The sequence below is a fragment of the Dermacentor silvarum genome, chromosome 3 (assembly GCF_013339745.2).
Source record: "Dermacentor silvarum isolate Dsil-2018 chromosome 3, BIME_Dsil_1.4, whole genome shotgun sequence".
In the NCBI taxonomy this organism is placed as follows: domain Eukaryota; kingdom Metazoa; phylum Arthropoda; class Arachnida; order Ixodida; family Ixodidae; genus Dermacentor; species Dermacentor silvarum.
In genome coordinates this window covers 74,117,043-74,135,647 of record NC_051156.1, presented here as the reverse complement: position 1 = coordinate 74,135,647, position 18,605 = coordinate 74,117,043, and the positions used below count along the sequence as shown (strand labels likewise).

The 18,605-nt window shown below is 46.2% G+C and overlaps 1 protein-coding gene across 1 annotated transcript in view; it reads right to left on the bottom strand.

Annotated features, from left to right (window-relative positions):
• LOC125944267 (cyclin-dependent kinase inhibitor 1C-like) overlaps nt 1-18,605 on the bottom strand; it is a 226,474-nt gene that overhangs the window by 30,449 nt on the left and 177,420 nt on the right. The window lies entirely within an intron of this gene.

Sequence of the window (18,605 nt, the reverse complement as noted above, 5' to 3'; positions counted from 1 at the left end):
TTCAGGCATGGAGTGGCGCCCGACACAAGCAAAAAAATACCCTGCAGAGAGCTAGTGGGACTATTCTAGAACAGGTGCGGCCAAATTAGGAAGGCCCACTTAGTTTCAACAAAGTCACTCCCTCACCAGAACAGGAATTGGCCTTCCTGGTGCAGTATCCGGCCACTACCTCCTTCATGACTCCATCTTACCACTGTCTAGAAAAGAAAAGTGAGCCATCATTGTATTCAACGGGTGCTAACATATGGGGCAGAAACTTGGAGGTTAACAAAGAAGCTCGAGAACAAGTTAAGGACCGCACGAAGAGCGATGGAATGAAAAGTGTTAGGCCTAACGTTGAGAGACAGAAACAGATCGGTGTGGATCAGAGAGCAAACGGGAATAGCCAATATTCTAATAGACATTAAAAGGGAAAAAATGGAGCTGGACAAGTCATGTAATGCATAGGATGTATAACCGGTTACCAAGAGAAGGGAAGCGCAGTCGAGGATGGCGGAAAATTAATTTGGGTGATGAAGTTAGGAAATTTGCAGGCGCAGGGAGAGCCTTCGTCCCACAGTGGACATAAATGTAGGCTCATTATGACGATACTGCGCTATCTCCTATCTTCAAGTCATCTATTACTGGTAAGTATTACTGATATCTAGTATTCAGTAGATATAGTTAATAGAAGTGTAGTACATTGATGTTACATGTGTAGTGAAGAAGAGGAAGTGCTCTTGCGTCTGTCACTGTGCGCGCCATCAGCGTACGTGGACTGCCTCAATTCCGTGAGACATCATTGTCTAATAAATCGCCATATCACATTTAGTGGAGGTGCGAGTGGAGGTGCGAGTAATTTATTCTGATTTGGCGATTCTTTGTTGTACCTGAAAAAATAAGTGGGCGGTGTCAAGAGATTTCAATTTTACCAAGTCTACCATTTTTAGTCCTCTGGAATTGCTTCTGGTAGGCATTTGCTCTTTCTCATAAATTTTAGATTTTTGTGCATTGTGATTGAGCAAGATATTATTTCTTTAATATACAAAATTTTTATTTTTCTGTATTTCTTAAGAGGCGTTTCATGGTTCGGAATCTGACAGCACAAACGCATGGCTGGTTCACACAATTTCCTCGATGTATACGATCGTCGTACACTTTTTAATGTGCTTGAACTCGTGGCTCAAGTTTCTCGGCATCACTTTCGCTTTCCCTCCATGCGTCGAGTGTTCCCTCTTGCGACGCAAATTTCACGGTCGAGCAGTGGACGTTGGTCGCCCTCGATGACGCCTTTCTCATGCTTCTCTATTGTGTTCTTGACCGTCATTATACCTGGTGACATCTGGTGGAAGTGCTTTGCGTTCATGTACCGGACGCCCCAACAAGCCGTGATCCAAGCCCGGACCGCGAAGAGAGCACCAACGTCGTCTCGGACCATCGAGCAAGCCGCAGGCTACAACACCTGCCCCCGGAACACGGACTTCTACGCGAGGCAACCAAAAACATTGTGGTTAAACCGAGAACCCCAATGGGAGCCCCAGCCTGAAAAACGTCGATTTCGGCGATCGCCGACTGTGTTCGGTGCTATCGTTGTGCTTCGAGTGTCACTTGTTTTGTGGGCACAAGTTCGCCTAATAAAAGTTAGTTTCCTCATTCACAGTTTTATTACTGTCTTCTTGACCCTCACTACCACGTGACAATGTGACGTTAGCTTTGCGACATGTTTCACAGACTCAATGTAGTCTTAAAAAGAAGGTGAGGTGATGGTCGCCAAAATATTTTTAGTTCAACCGGACTAGTAAAGTTTACTGTCATTGCAAAAATATTTAGTGTAAAGTCTGCTAAAATAAAGTGAGAATGCAAATGTCTTCACTCCTCAAGCCACGGCCCGAGTGAGTAGAAGCACATAGAGTTTAAATTCTAACTAGCTCTTCTCGCGTCGTGCACGGTGTTTGCTTTGTTCATAAGCCAGATAGAGGTTCCATATAAGCCTACCTAGTTTCACAGAATAAATTTCTATAACTCACGATCATCAATGAAGGCCTTACTTTAGACTATAGCGATGCCTAGATAGGTAACCGAAGAAAGTTGAGCTGTGAGCTTAGTTGCAAGAAATCTATACAGTTAAGCCCACAACAAACGTGTTCAGATCGTGAAGTTGAAAAGTACAGTTTTGACAACTAATTGATCCTTCCCAGAACAAAAGCTTGTGACCAAATACAGTCCAACCTCGATATAACGAATCTCGATTCGAAGTTAGCGACGTAACGAACTATTTACATTTCCGATCTTAGTTCCATTAAAAACGGTGTATTTCGTTTTCGCTATTTTCTGATCACATTTTCCATTTAACGAAGTTTTCCGCCATTTCATGCATATACTTGGCCAGTAAATATAGCAAATATGGCTAGTAAATCTAGCAAAAAAGGTACAAAACTGTCCGCTGAGGCCAAACTTATTTCAAGCCTCCTTCTGCATGAAAAGCTTGAGCGGCAAAAGCCACGTTAAAGCGCGCCACGTTTTACACTTTCGTCTTTTATTTGTAGGCGCAGGCTGCGGGCACAAAGCGCGGCTTACGGCGACGCGCGAGGAACGCAAACCTCAGATGCCGCGAGCCACGTTGATGCATTGCTGTCGGCGCGATCTGCACGGCACGCGCTGGCGCTCATAACTACGCTATTATGGACCGCCCTTCTTGAGATTTGTTTATAAATGCTTACTTAAAAAATACTATCCACCAGGAATGCCCTAGGGGTTTGTTTTTACCGCTGAACAAATAAGATCTCGACTTAACGAAATTGTCGATTAAAGAAGTTTTTAGCTGTAAGTACAACTTTGGTATATCGAGGTTCGACTGTAGCGAACAGCCAGAACAAGATAAAGCAAGAACAGCAAATGGGTGAAACAGAACAGAAACACAGCACATATAAAGCATCACGTGCAGATCTGACGCAAAGCCATCTTCTGCTTTGGCAGAACGGTTCCATGTAACATAGCCCATTTGGAATTAAACGTCGCTGTCCTTCTAAATAAAATACAACTAATATACGGGAAAATTGGTTTCAAATTTTGCGTATAAAACAACACATATGTTGTTCAATAACGTCATACACAAAGCGCTACGGTATATATGTTGTATCTCAGGTCGTTCGTTGTCGAATGCGCTATCCTTTAACTACTACTCAAACCTTACTTTTTTAAACCCTGAATTCCACACACGCGCACATGAAACGAACATCGGTTTTATTCGCCGCATTACGCCTTTCCAAATGTAAACTCGCTGTTAACGCTTCACGTGCGCTTAGATGTGAGCATTTAAGCCCAAAGGCACTGTGCTCCCATCGCTTTCGTACTTTCGTGCTTGCAGAAACTTTTCAGAATAGAGTTGAACAGAACAAAGTCTCCAAGATTTTGTTCAAGGATGGTCACATTTGATGGAGAATAAAAGATCGGCGGAAAAATACGAGAAAGTACAAATGAACAGCCCAACAAAACAAAGGGTGGAAAGAAGCAAATAAAGGACTTTTGAAAAATAACCGCACAGAGAACGAGTATTTGACGTAATGAATGAAGTTACAAAAGCGACTTCTTTGTCGTTAACTTCACACACTTTGATCTGTCAGCAGATGGTCGCCCTTGGACGTAGTTTCGGGAAAAAGTACTCACCTTCTTGCAGGGCCTTGTATCTCTTCGGGTACCGTACAATATCTTTGTCTGGAATTCTCGCGACACCATTGTGCACGCGTAACACTACGAATAAAGTGCTCAGGTGACTCAAAATAGACGACAAGCAAAATAGATAGCGCTGTATTTGTTCATAAATGGCACTTTTGCACTTCAATATTTCATTTCAACATTAATAAATATGAAGGACAAAGAACAGATTCAAACTTTGCGCGTAAGTTTATTCATAAAACACCAAAAAGTCAATCTCAACGTAATCATCGGCCATTGTATTATATTTCAGTGGAGATAAAGGTACTCGATTGAGGAAGCAGTGAGCACGCGACAAAAGCCGGTGTTCCCGCGCTGCTCTCTTAGTGCAGCCAGTCACGTGACCTTTAGCCGAGGCCTCCACCCGCTAAGCTTCCGAGAGCATCTGATCCGATTCTTGCATCCTCGTTGGCAGCACTCGTCGGGATTGAACTTCCCCGTGCTGTAGCATCTTCATTAGTTGGAATGGCCATGACGCCTGCGCAGGTAATAGACGAATAGATTTATACCAGGGATTGATATTCATGGGGATTACAGCATTCACAATATAGAAACTGCCACGAATACAAACAAATACAAAAATACGGTTTTCGCGCTATAGCCGTTGGAAAAAAATATTTCCCGTGGTACTACGTTAGTTAAACACGAATATCCTGTCAACAGGCTACTTTCTGTAGTTGAGCCGGCGGCATGTTGGTAACCAGAACACCATAATTTCAGTGAACCCAAGTCATTTTCAAGGTGCCTCTACTCATCTTATTTTTGCCTGTCCATATCTGACTTCAATACTGACAGATCGTATCAATCAGTTCCTGTTTCTACAGTTATGTCAATTTGACAATTGTGGAAATAAATCTAGAAAGCGAACACATTTCCCAATAAATGCCTTATTTTACACATGGGCGATATTGTAGGATTTCGTGCCTTTTTGACTGAACAGTTCTTTTTTGTGTGTGACTAAAAATGCCAGTTCCTAATACGGTCTGTGTGTTTCATACAAATGATGCTTCTGTATAATACGACATATTTTAAAGTGTAAATTTAAAATATCCATGTGCTAACGTCTGACAGGACATGTCATGCTGAGTGACAATAAAGTGAAAGTTTGGACTCACCATAGGCGAACATAGCACAGATGAGAAGAAACGTTGTGATGCGTCCCGCCATGACAACCAGGAATTTCAATACGCTGATACGTCTTGATGTGGAGAGAAAGCCGGCTCTGTTGAAATAATTATGTAAACACGTTATGTGAAATCAAGGGAATTCTTGTTTATTGCCTATTTAGGCGACACATTTAACATGAGAAAATGCAGCGTTACTTTTTATAACAGGCAATATGTGGAGAATTGTAATGCTTCAAATAAACATCCACTCGTCCCGTGCTGCATCCGCTTAAAAGCTGCCAAAACACCGCGCACATCGCAGAGCGCTTTCAGGATAGAGTCCGCGTGGCCGCATCATGACCGACGCCACGGATGACCGCGCGCTTCCTACCCGCTTTTGTCCCTTGTGCGGGTGAGATTGAAACGCGGTCGTCGGCTCACCCCCGCACATGCAGCATACGGCTCGCGGGGACGATGTTTTTGTCCTTGGACTTTCTGTTGCGACAGCTACGGCAAAAATGTGCCTGGAGTGTTCATACAATTTGTATAGTAATAAATTCTTACCGATATCGATTTTTAAAACATTGTTTAGGGTTTCAGCTCAGATATGGAGTGTGCTATAACAATTGTTGTAATTAGAAATATTTACTATTCGACTTAGAAAGTATAGGAAATGACCGAATAGATAGATATAGGAAATAGAGAGGCATTGCTTCAGAAATTGCCCATACGATGCAAGGTTTCGCGGATTCTGCACTAGAAGCGCGCTCCATTCCGTGACACGCATGTACCAGATGATTTGCGTGTTGTTGGCTTGATAGCTCCGGGAATAACACGATCAACTCACTGAGAGATGTAGGAACTTTAAGTACGACAACACATTTCTAATTGCGATCTGTAACAGCAATTTCCGCGAAATTACAGCCACCTTTAAGATATTGACGCACGACATGTGGATAAAAATAGGCAAGAGATACATTGTTCCACCTCAGACAAACAGCACATTCGGTAAGTCACCACAAGATTGATTTTTTGTAAGAAAACTTCTTGCACTCTGCGTGAACACATTCCTCATGCTAATACACATTGAAGCCACCCTACTATATATGTACTTGTAAGTAAGCGCTTTTGTCGTTGATAATATAAAGACGGAAGACACCATTAAAATAGACAGTTACCTTTTATACTCTTTCGGAGCCGGAAAACTCGCATAAAGAGCATTTCCAATCATCTTTCACTTGGAATTCCTTCAAGTCCAAACAATCTCATGCGATCTGAATAGAAGTTCGGTTCCTACAAAAGAAGTGATCTTGCTATACTGAGCAATAATTTCACAAAATCAAAATATAGTCGGAGCCCTTCCATACTCTATCTAATCCCACTCTAAAGCCTTATCAGGGTTCTACATGTTACAATGCAACTGCAATGCAAAGGACGCTATTGTCCCTATTCTTGCACGCAAGGCGACTGTGAGCACGACTAATACATAAACAGGCCTACATTTTTACATAATTATTATTGGACAAGCACCCGAATGTCTAACTGCGGGTTAGTACTGATGTAGATAAAAACTAGTAAACCTTCTAGACGCTTACCAGGTTTCCCGCTCTGTCCGCACACTTGAAAAACATTTGTGATGGCGCGCTTTTTATCCACAAAGTGTAAGGTTCTCAAAACAAAAAAGTGATAATTTAGCGAAAAAAAAAACATCGATAGAGAATTTCGAAGAAGAAAAATACGTTGTCACGAATAATTGCTTCATGTTAAGGTCAGGGTGCCTAAATAAGACCATTGCACCGCTTGGAACTACAAAAAATAGCCTTAATAGCTTGTTGTAAATATGACTCCTGCGATGTTCCCTGCAATGAAACCAGAGGTATCAAATATTATAAAATTACAGGTGCACTAACCTTTTTTCCACGTAAAACGCTGTGTTATTGCGAATGATGCTGTCATTGCACTCTTCAGTAATGCGTCGTTGCATCTTTTAGTCGTACTGTGAAGTGTACTTCATCAGCTCAACATATAAAAGCACTTATGCGCATCCGGTCGCTCGAATTGGTTATGTTTCATCGTGTGAAACATTTCTCTGACACACCACTGTGTCCAGCGACAGTATGAAAGAGCTAATCGCGCACTAGTGATATAAACTTTGCTTGCTTATTTAGTTGTGCCTTTGGAAAAGCGTTTTGTTCTCGCAGCGATGGCAAAACCACATTTTTTTATTTCAGACAGCCCGCGCACAAAATGTGAACTACACGCCAGTAAATTATCAATAATTTAAACATTACGAAGCAATAGGCAGTGTTAAGAAATGTGGTCAGAATAATTTTGGTGAGGCAGTCATTTCCGAAATGCGAAGCTTTGGTGCAAAGAAATATCGCGAACTCACTCTTCACTAAAATATGATTGTAGAAAGTGTGCATTGATATGTTCGCTCTCTGGCATTGTTTGCCCAAATGAAACACTCTTGTGCCAAAAATATATGAATGCGCTTTCTATGGTTTGTTCATCGAAGAAAATATTGGCCGCGTTTGAGAGAGCTCACTATGCCATAGTAGGTATAATTAAGCGCACTCAAACATGTACTTATCAGGAGTTACAAACCCGAAAATGTGCACTTTGCTCGCAAAATATTAGGCTTGCTCAGCTAAGGCATCCGTGCCTTCGACACCGTCCAGAAATGGCCTGACGAGACTGTTGCAGAAGAACAGACGGATATCCAAGCCCTTTGGCCACGACTGAAAGTGTCGGTTGCCAAAAACACCGCAAGCGCAGGAAATAGCGAAAAACGCAGGTGTTCCAACGATCTACAACTGTGGCGGCCTCAACTAACGCAGCGCACGCTATGGTGCCACCAGTTCGAGGGTCATTTCTTTACACTAGAGTCTAAACTCACTATAGAAAAACGAAACGGGCCCACCACGAATCGCGAGCGAGCACGACTGAATTTTGTCCCTCAGACCCCACCCCCCCGCCCCCCCTGGCTTTAAGAAGTTTAGGCATGTAAGCTTCCTAATGACTGATTAAATGTAACGTGCGTGTTTAGTTAGACGATTTCTGTATCCTGGAGCCCATGCATCCGCTACAGCTGCGCCCTTCATTCCGCCTACGCAATTTTGTTTCTTCTACTTACTCATATTTCAGAGGTAGCTTTTTTTGTAGGTCAATATATTCAGGAAATATTCATGCCTGAATTGGCGAAGCTTCCTCTTACCAAGGCGGGACTGTCAGAAATTGTTGAAGTGTAATTGCTCATATTCTTAATTTCCACAAACCAAAAACGTATTGCAGCTAATCATTGTCTGTCTGGCTGGGTTATTTAAAATGACTTTCAAGTGGCTACAACTGAAAGAGAACTTTATTTTTCTGGCGTTTCGGAACCATCTCGGTTCCTTCTTCAGAGGTAGTGAGAAGGGTTATTACCCACCTCGACCATGAAAGCTTCAATGCTGGAACCATGAATGCTGGAAACTCCGAATTTGGAACAACTAACTGATGAAAGAAAAACTACCAGACTAAATTTGGTAGTCTTGTGACTTTGAAAAATCACAGCCGAAATTCCACGTAAGCGCAGTTTGGAGAACAAACTACGGTGCCATGCCTGCAAAATGATGCGTCAGCAAAAAGGTCTCACGTTAACGAGACTGGACTCTTGACGCTGTTTGATCAACACTATTTTAGTACGGTAGAACAGCAGGAAGCGCAGCACACTGGTCCTGGATTCTCTAATTGTGGTAGCGGTCGGGGTTGTTGACCTCAACGCGCAACAATCTGCACAAGGTCGCTAGACACCGGTATTTTATGCGCCATATAGAGTGCCACAAACCGTGCGCCGGCCGGTCTGCACACAATGCCAGGTTGAAGCATAGGCGAGCTTCAGGCGGCCTGGCGCTAGCCAGCGCGTCTGCCCAGAATCGCGCGAATTTGTCATGACAATATGGTGCGTACATTGCATGAGTCATGCGCCTTGAAATAAAGAAGGTGTAGATTAGATAGGGCAACAGCTGAGAAGTGTTCACCAATATTGCATTGTAGCGGAGAAGTTGTTAAGGTGATAAATTGAATGACATGCTTAAGGCGCTCAGGAAGGTTTGAGGGTTCATGAGGTGATGCCGTTTTAGGTCAACTAGTAGTTTGAAATGCCTGAAAGATAGGTAGGTACCACTGGTGGGGACATTGATGTAAGCGTTAGAAAAATCTGTAGAAATGTTTTCCGTAGCCCAATGACCAAGTTAATCGATTGTTGGGAATGGATCTTATTGGTCGAGTCACTGCCTTCGAGGATTGAAGGTGTAGGATAGTTATGGCGGGTATAGTCTGCCAATGTTTGGCGCAGTGACAGATTTCAACAGTGGTATTCTCACGGTAGTGAAACTTGGTTTCGTTTTTTTTCTTCTTTCAGGTCATCGTGTGAGTGGTCGTCTGACGGGGACAGGGGGATGTCGCAAACAGCTGCAGATATTAGTACTGCGTAGGACTCGGATAACAAGTATCATCATCATCAGCCTATAATTATGTCCACTGCAGGACGAAGGCCTCTCCCGGTGATCTCAAATTCCCCGTGTCTTGCGCTAGCTGATTCGAACTAGCGCCTGCAAATTTTCTAACTTCATCACCCCAATAAGGCCATGTAATGCGCAGGATGGATCACCTGTGGATCATTAGAGTTACAGAATGGGTACCAAGAGAAGAGAAGCGCAGTCGAGGACTAGGCGGGGTGATGAATTTGAGATACCAAGGATAAAGACAGCCAATACACATGAAAAAGCACTCTCTTATTGCCAAAAAACAAAGCTCAGCGTCTGTCGGCCAGAAGTCAGGGAGCTTCATTTTGACGATATGTTTAGTGGAGGAGGCAGTGGCGTCCTGTGGTTGCGACATCGCCTGTCAACGTAGTCGATTGGCGTTGCAGGTAAAAACAGTGCATGGTCCCCATTTCTGGAAAATGGAGCAGTACGCCCGATTATAGACAAAGGTAAGTAAAATATCTAGAGAATGTCTACACCAGCTCGCAAAGTCTCAAGTCAGTTACTACGTGTATTCGAGGGACCGGCATTGCAAAACATGGCAATAGAGCACACGGCCCACACCAAGCGCCCAAAGTGGATTCTTTGTCCTCCTCGCCGCGGAAGAGACGTCCCCCTGCAAACTTAGACGCGTGGTACAATACTAAATGAACATAGCCAGCGGGGTACAGCATTTCGCACGACAATACTGAGCCGCTTGATTAAAATTATAAAAAATTATAAAGCGACAATTTATATCAGTGCCCCTGGAATCATTTTAAAGGCACCCAATCCAACATGAAAATTTTCTACGAATACGCAAGCTTTTTTTCAGTGTTTCATTTTTTGCATCTACTCGCTCAAAAATTCTAAATGTTTTAGCTCCTCCAGCATTTCTTGGGACTTAATGCTGTAACCACACCCGTGATAGCCTCAAACGACGCTGCAAAGTCATTTAAAGGATTAAAGTCCTCCCGCAATGGCATTTTAATGGTTCGCGTTATCGCAAAAATATTTTAATTCTTCTGGCAGTTTTGTAACAACATGCTATGCACTATTCGTACAACTTCAAAGTAGAAATAAATCATGACATTGTTGCAACTATACGTTATTCAGTAACCATACAACTCTAAAAACAAATAAATAATATTTTTGTATTACAGCACACTATAGCATCCGACGTTCTTTATTAAAACCTCATTTACACTCCAAATAACCACCTGAAGCTTTCCTACTTGTTACAATCTCAGCAAGAAATGAGACGCACAACCATACTGCTGGCGTGGCGGTGAAGCTCTGAGGGGCCTGCCTCGGCCCTACATCTCTTTATTGCGTGCACAAGGCTCGCGCTATAGGGGGCACCACCAATCGGCGCACTATATGTAACACTTCGCCACCCCAGACAGTCTCTAGGGCGAGAAACGTGACACTGGCTTCCTCACACGTTGGGATCTGCGTAGGAACGGCGAAGTATTGGCTTGAGAAGTGTCAGGTGAAGTTTGTGCTTTGGGTACCGGCGCCGCTTCAATATTCGTTGGTGGTCCTTCACTGCTCACTTGTTCAGTCTGTGTATCAAGCGATGGCTGTGTTGGTAGTATACTGCTTGGTGAGCTACAGTAAGGAGCATGAGAACGGTCATCCGGTCGGAGGTTGTCATCATGCCGATCGCTGCTTGACCCATTTGCGAGTTTCACCCGAACGGAAGACGAACTTGTCGGCCAAATAACAGTGACTGGCAACCATGAAGGGCCTGGTCTGAAATTCTTGACGAGGACGTGCGAACGAGGCTGTGGCAACTGAATGTGACGTGCTCCTTTGTCCTGGTGTAATTTCTGCTTTAGCTGCTTCAACACGACATCACCTCGATGATCTGGGCACAAGGCTTTAAGTGGTGTTCGTAGTGTCCTGCCCATAAGTAGTTCTGCTGGGGTTCTGCCAGTGAGGCTGTGAGGTTTTGTCCTGTACTGAAATAGCATTTGGTGAATCTGGGTCTGGAAATCGCCAGATGTCGACTTTTTCAGCTTGTTCTTGACCAATTGAACAATGCGTTCGACAGCACCTTTTGATGCAGGATGATAAGGTGGCACTCTGATTCCTCTGATTTGGTTTCTCGGCAAAAATTGCTGGAATGTGACACTAGTGAATTCTGTGCCATTGTCTGACACAATAATGTCAGGGATGCCGTCAGTGGCAAAAACTGCTCGTAGACAACTGATTGTGGCATCAGAAGATGGACATGTCACTGGAATTACCTCAACCCATTTTGAGTAGGCGTCTAGAATGACTAAGAGGTAACGCCCCTTGAATGGGCCGCCGAAGTCGACATGAAGACGTGACCATGGTCTTTCAGGAAACTGCCAGTGTGTAGACTGCACTGGTCGGCGCACATGCTGATATTCCTGGCACAACGCACAGTATTTCACTTTGTCTGTGATGTCTTCGTCGACACCAGGCCACCACACATGATTTCGGGCAAGAGCTTTGATTTTTTCGATGCCAGGGTGACTCTCATGAAGGAGTTCAAATACTTCTCGTCTAAGTGACGGGGGAACGACCACCCTCATTCCCCAAAGAATGGAACCGTCCTGCAGGCTGAGCTCATTTTCACTAATCTTGTATTGTCCCCTTTCCGGCTCATGGGGCAGCCGGCCACCATACAGCAACTTGTCACGGATCCTTGACAAACAGGATCTTTGCTTGATGCCTGGGTAATGGCTGTGGACGACAAAACGCGTGGATATTTGTCTTGCAACATAAATACACCCGCAGGAGTTTCCACCGGAAAATTCTTTGTTTCCAAGGGCAACCTGCTCAGTCCGTCCGCATGACATATGGTCTCTCCTGGGTGATAAACCAGTGTGTAGTCATACGCAGACATGAGGGCCCACCGTATAATTCTTGGAGAGCTGCGATCTGGAACGGCCTTGTCATGGCCAAACAGTCTGAGTAGCGGCTTGTGGTCAGTGACAGCTTCAAAATGTCTTCCCCAAAGGTAGTGCCGGAACCTTGTGACTCCAAGAATGAGTGCCAGTGCTTCTCTGTCCAGTTGACAATAGTTTTTTTCGGCTCGCTGTAGGCTCCTGGATCCAAACGCAATGGGACGCTCCATACCATGAGCATCACGCTGGGACAGCACAGCTCCGAGCCCAAAAGGAGAAGCGTCGCAAGCAAGTACAAGTTCTTGCTTGGGATCATAATGCGCTAGGACTGGGGCTGAAGTGAGAAGTCGTTTGGCTTCAGCTGCTGCGTCCTCTTGTTCGTTCTTCCAGCACCACGAGGTTCCAGCTGACAGCAGCTGAGGCAATGGATGAAGTACAGCAGAAAGGTTGGGCATAAACCTGTAGTAGTTTACCAGCCCTAGGAAACTCTGTAGCTCCTTTACATTGCTTGGCACAGGGGCCTTTATGACTGCTTCAACCTTGAGTGGTGCCGTGTGTATTCAATCAGCGTCCATGATGTGACCGAGGTACTCCACACTATCCATCATAAACTTGCACTTGGTATATTTCAGCTTGAGTCCTCCTTCTTCCATTCTTTGGAAAACCTTGCCAAGGTTGTTGAGGTGATCTTTGTCATTCGTGCCAGTCACCAGCATACCATCAAAGTAAACCACGACGTGATGTAGGCCCTGAAGGAAAATCTCCATCTCTCGCTGAAAATGGGTGGCGCTGCTGAGACTCCGAAAGGTAGCCTCTCGTGTTGGAATAGCCCCTTTGGTGTGTTGACGGTAGTGAGCTTCCTTGAAGTGGGCTCCAAAACTAACTGTTGGCAAGCATCCTTGAGATCAAGTTTGGTGAACTTCACTCAACACGAGGGCCTGGCCCACAGTTCTGCTTTAGGGATTGGGTACTTATCAACAACAGCAACCGGTATAACCGTCACCTTGTAATCCCCACAAATGCGAAGGCTACCATCCTTGTTTAACACTGGCACAATTGGTGCTGCCCATTCAGATGAAGCGACGGCCTCCAGGATGTCTTCTCGCAAGAGTCTGAATAGCTCTTCAGACACCTTATCCACTATTGCAAACGGAACTGTACGAGCCTTGAAGAAACGTGGTTTTGCTCTTTCTTCGACTGACAGCTTAAATGACACGCCCTGAAATGTCCCTGGACCATCGGAAAACAATATGGAGTGTTGGTCAATTAGTTGCTGGACATCACTCAAAGCACAGACATCAGCGACAGTGAACACGGGTATATTCAATGCCTCAATCCAATTTCTTCCTAGAAGTGATGGGGCATCACCTTCAGCAATAAGCAGTGGAAGCACTCGAACGTGATGGTTATACTTCGCTGACACAGTCACCCTACCAGCTAAAGGCTTGAGGTCACCACAGTAACTTCTGAGCTGGACTTCGGATGGTTGACGACGTAGCGACGGAAATTGACGGCGCAAAGTTGATTCTGCAATGGTGCACACACTCGCCCCAGTGTCGAGTTCCATTCTGAATGGACGCCCCTGTACTTCCAGCTGCACCGTGAAAGGTTTAGGTGCAGGAACATTGGGCCTTGGGACCAAGTTCCACATGTTGTAGACAGTTTCTTCGTCAGATGAAGAGACGGCGCTGCGCTGTACTGACTTGGGTGTGCAGTGGTACGAGTCGTCAACTGCATGCACACGAACCTGCTTGTTAGCATTATTTTTGTTGAACTGTTGAGTGGACGCTCGGTGGTTGCTGCCAGCGTCTCTCGACTGACACACCTTTGCTAGGTGACTGACCTTTCAGCAGTAACTGCAACTTTTGCGAATGTACGCACATTCCGTGGCATAGTGGGCGTCGCCGCATCGATAGCAGCTCGCATGTTTTTATCCGTCGTCATGAGCACATTTACATTCCCAGAAACAGCCCCTTTCGTTACGCGCAGCTCCGACGCGTCGCGGTTGGCAGACTCCATGGCGAGAGCAGTCGACACCAGGGTTTCGAGTGTGAGATTCGGCTCTTCTAGCAGGCGCGTCTGCATCTGGGTATCCCTTATGCGGCCTACGATACGGTCACGAAGCAGGCCCTTCAGAAATCTGTGAACTCACAGTGTTCTGAGAGCTTCTTGAGGGCGGCAACGAACTCGCTCACTGATTCACCCTCTTCCCGAACGCGACTATTGAACTTGAATCGACTCACCAATATCGACGGCTTTATCGAGAAATGCTCGCTCAGCGTATTCAGGCAGTTTTCAAGCGTAGTCTCAGTCGGCTTATTCGGTGCAAGAAGGCTTCGCAGAATCGAGTAGGTTCGTGACCCGCAGCAAGTGAGGAACACCGCGCGTTTCTTGGCGTCCGGCACCTCGTTCGCCGCGAAGTATTGCTGCATGCGTTGCAGGTATTCTTGCCAGGGACCACTGTCTGGATCGAACGGGTCAAGGGAACCGTACTTTGGCATCTTGTGGTTATACAGTTTTATCCTCGTCGCCAAATCTGTTACAACCTCTCCAAGAAATGAGACGCACAACCATACTGCTGGCGTGGCGGTGAAGCTCTGAGGGTCCTGCCTCGGCCCTACATCTCTTTATTGCGTGCACAAGGCTCGCGCTATAGGGGGCGCCACCAATCGGCGTCCTATAGGTAACACTACCTTAGCTCACAATGGTTGTCACAGAATTTTTCTCAAAATGTGGAGAAACGGATGCTGTGCAAGCCAACAAGTCCGTCGTATCCGGTAGTCGAGAGCAATGGGCTTTCATGTTTAATATCGGAGCCGCAAAAATATAACGTCCAGTGCTACTAGCCTCTTGAAGTTGCACGCGGTTTTGTGGGAAAAGGCTACAACGGCGTGAAATTTGCCCAAAATATCGCATAACAGGAAAAGGCTTGATAATTTCACGACGGTAATGTTGTTTTCATTGCCCGTGCATTTTGAAAAGTATTTATATGTATAGCCGTGCGCTACAATATATATATATATATATATATATATATATATATATATATATTGTAAGGCAGCAGCACAGCTGTTGTCTCGACGCCTATATTCGGCTGAGCAACCCGCTGAATGAAGACGATGCGCTATCATGAGTAAGACGCCGGCGGCGACATAAAAGAAGAAAAGGACGAAGTAAACGGAGCGTTCTGAACGGCGCGAGCGCGCGAGGCGCGTGACCCGAGGTATGGTCGAGGGAGAAACGGCACTGAGCGAGCATTATCGACGTGGCTCCGGGCCAGGAAGGTCGCATCGCCAGCTCCGCTCTGGCGACGGGAGACTTGGGGGTCTGGCCGAGTCCGTGACGTTGGCCGTCCATGGTGGGGCCGTCGACCTCGGCAAGTTCGAGCGAGGCTGCTGGACTGACTGCAGCCTCTCACGGCAGGACCGGGCACCCCAGAGAGGACCCCTCTTCCACGGCAGACCGGCACGTTTGATGATCCCCGGAACGCCACGTCGGCACTCCGGAAAGAAGCTGGACGGAAGCGGCGGCCGAGCACGTCGCTACGCCTAACCCGTCACCTCTCCCTGCCACGTCAGCAACCGGGTTATGCAGGCTTCGGAGGCGAACAAGTTCAAGGACCGACTGCAAGGCAGCCACGACTATACGACAGTCGGCGAAAGCAACGACTTTAAAAAAGGTCCAACGAGATCCCCGCCGGGAGAATACGAGCAACGAGCACGAACTGAGTAAGGACGATCCATTCTTGTAGTAGGCCAGAGTTGCCAGACGTTTGTGTAGGGAACGCCCAGAATCGGTGTGGTCTGAATTAAGGACACGTTTAGTGATTATTGAGGGTTAGGTTGTACATGTGTTAGTATTTTTCCTGCAGCGTGTTTTAGTGTGCTTGAATTTATGGTTATGAATTTATTAGGTTGTACATTTTCCAGTATTTATTTGTTTAGTGTAGTTTGAGTTTTTAGTTTGAGGTTTTGGGGTTTTGTGTGAGAATTAAAAAATATATTTGCTGTGTTGCCACGCGTCTTCCCTCTCCATCTCTCATAACACCCGCACGCCCCCGAGATCAGTGACAAAACACATCACAATTGGCGAGCTTGCCAGGATCCGTTCCCAAATTCTATCCAGCCCAGTCACTGATACTCGGGAGTTGCAGAGATGGATTGGGAGGCGATATCGGCTACTATTCGCGAACAGAAGCTCAGCAAGGAGCAGGGCCTCAAATTAATTGAGGATGCAAGGAAAAGCGTCGAGGCGGCAGCCGAAAAAGCTTACGAGGAGAGGAAGCAGCTCCAACAGAAAGAGCTCAAGAAGCTGCGAGAAGAGCTACGGGCATTACAAATGAAAGAGCGTGAGGCGGAGTCTATGATTGAGAGTAGACCCAATAGCGTAGTGGAGCTGCATGACACGAGAGAGATGCCAGAAGTAGGCACATTAGATAGCGCCCGTGACGGCGTTGAGGAGAAGCTCACCACTGGGGAGCCTTTGACTCATAGTGAGCAGGATAAGAGGACGGACGACATCCCGATAGAGATTTGGGTAACCAAAGAGCCGAGGGTTGTAGAGAAAAAAGCAGATTGTCCTCGTAACGATATGGGGTTTTTTATAGAAAATGATTCCAAGGATCGCCAGGCATCAGATATGAGTCAGTCAAACTCCGAGGGAAATGAGAAGGACGATAGACGCCCTAGTCACCTAAAAAACGCAATGCGTAAGGGTAGAAGGATTAGTAGGAGGTTGAAGACACGGTGGCGTAAGAAACCGCGTGTGCATCAGAAGATGAGCGGGTCGAGGAGAAAGGAAAAGACGAAGCCAGAGTTGAGGCACACAGAGCCCAAACTGCACGAGAAATGTGCCAGAATAGAAATAAGGAGGAAACAGGCTGGACGTAGGGAAGCATGGGAGCTCCTTAAAAGGCGAAGAAAGCGAACAGGTATGACCGGCAGGATACAAAAGAAATAGTTAGGAATGCCCTCGGACAATCGAATTGACAGTTTTTATAAATGTGTATAGATACCTAGTTTATTCTTATAGAGTGTTTGAGACAATGGACATTGCGAACAATTCAGTGCAATGTACTGTGGAGTGAAATGTGAATGGTGCGCGAAAGTGTAGTGATGAGCGGTGAGACACGCCGACGCACAGAGAAGTACGCAAGTCACCGCAAAAGTCAAGTTTGCCACCAAAAAGAAGGCCAAGAGAAAGCAGTTTTTTGAGAAAAAACTCTTAACAGGGGAGCCATGTCATGAGTAAGACGCCGGCGGCGACATAAAAGAAGAAAAGGACGAAGTAAACGGAGCGTTCTGAACGGCGCGAGCGCGCGAGGCGCGTGACCCGAGGTATGGTCTAGGGAGAAACGGCACTGAGCGAGCATTATCGACGTGGCTATAAGTACACGGGTGTTTTCGCATTTAGCCCCCATCGAATGCGGCCGCCGTGGCCGGGATTCGATCCCGCGACCTCGTGCCAATGCGGCCGCCGTGGCACGAGGTCGCGGGATCGAATCCCGGCCACGGCGGCCGCATTTCGATGGGGGCTAAATGCGAAAACACCCGTGTACTTAGATTTAGGTGCACGTTAAAGAACCCCAGGTGGTCAAAATTTCCGGAGTCCCCCACTACGGCGTGCCTCATAATCATAACTGGTTTTGGCACGTAAAACCCCATAATTTAATTTTTAATTTTTGTGGCTCCGGGCCAGGAAGGTCGCATCGCCAGCTCCGCTCTGGCGACGGGAGACTTGGGGGTCTGGCCGAGTCCGTGACGTTGGCCGTCCATGGTGTGGAAGTCGACCTCGGCAAGTTCGAGCGAGGCTCCTGGACTGGCTGCAGCCTCTCACGGCAGGACCGGGCACCCCAGAGAGGACCCCTCTTCCACGGCAGACCGGCACGTTTGATGATCCCCGGAACGCCACGTCGGCACTCGGGAAAGAAGTTGGACGGAAGCGGCGGCCGAGCATGTCGCTAGGCCTAACCCGTCACCTCTCCCTGCCACGTCAGCAACCGGGTTATACAGGCTTCGGAGGCGAACAAGTTCAAGGACCGACTGCAAGGCAGCCACGACTATACGACAGTCGGCGAAAGCAACGACTTTAAAAAAGGTCCAACGAGATCCCCGCCTGGAGAATACGAGCAACGAGCACGAACTGAGTAAGGACGATCCATTCTTGGTAGTAGGCCAGAGTTGCCAGACGTTTGTGTAGGGAACGCCCAGAATCGGTGTGGTCTGAATTAAGGACACGTTTAGTGATTATTAAGGGTTAGGTTGTACATGTGTTAGTATTTTTCCTGCAGCGTGTTTTAGTGTGCTTGAGATTATGGTTATGAATTTATTAGGTTGTACATTTTCCAATATTTATTTGTTTATTGTAGTTCGAGTTTTTAGTTTGAGGTTTTGGGGTTTTGTGTGAGAATTAAAAAATGT